The sequence below is a fragment of the Mastomys coucha genome, unplaced genomic scaffold (assembly GCF_008632895.1).
Source record: "Mastomys coucha isolate ucsf_1 unplaced genomic scaffold, UCSF_Mcou_1 pScaffold11, whole genome shotgun sequence".
Classification (NCBI taxonomy): Eukaryota; Metazoa; Chordata; class Mammalia; order Rodentia; family Muridae; genus Mastomys; species Mastomys coucha.
The window spans coordinates 32992794-32993548 of NW_022196893.1; positions in this window are offsets into that span (position 1 = coordinate 32992794).

A 755-nucleotide genomic window follows, 5' to 3' on the forward strand; every position below is an offset into this window, starting at 1 on the left:
TTTAGCATGAGATGCTCAAAGCTCCCTTGACCTTTTACTCTCCTTTCTACCCATCTGATAGGCCAAAAGGCTTTCCCTTTTTTACTTAGATTGCATCTAGGTCATACACCCATAGTATGGAAGTGTTGATTAGGGGTTTTACTACAATCCAAGACCATCCTGGGCCCTTTCTATCTATAATCTCATAAAGTAAGACGTCTGATATGGGGCTGGTGGTGACAAGGTTGGCTTTGGACCCTGTTCTGTCTGCCCTCATGTGTTTTCTAGTTTCAGAGGAAGAAGCCTGGGTTCAGAGCCTGGGTCCCTTGTCCTGCCACCTATACATCAGCAGACTGGAATGTAAAACTGTCTTGGGCCTTGGGAATTCTTGTCTAATTGGGCCATTTCATGATGTCCACTTAGCTTTGGGTTTGAGAGTGAAGGGTGTAATTAGAGGTCAGGTGATGGTTGGGAGGTAGATGGTGTAGTGGGCTGCAGTGTTAGGAGGTGGAGCTGGGAGTAATAGGGCCCAGGAAGCGGTGTGAAGAATAGTGGTAATGCTGCAGGGAGGATGGGTAGTGGGCCGAGCCATGTGGATGCCACAAAGCCACCACCCTCCTCCCTCTGTCTCCAGGATGGATGTGGGTCTCAGGAACCCCAGGCTCAGGGCAGAGGGTAGCGTCCTTCACTGCACTTTTGGGATTGTCTATTCCCAGAGTTCACAGTTCTGAGGTTCCCGCTGGATATGAGACACAACACACTCAGTGACGACCATG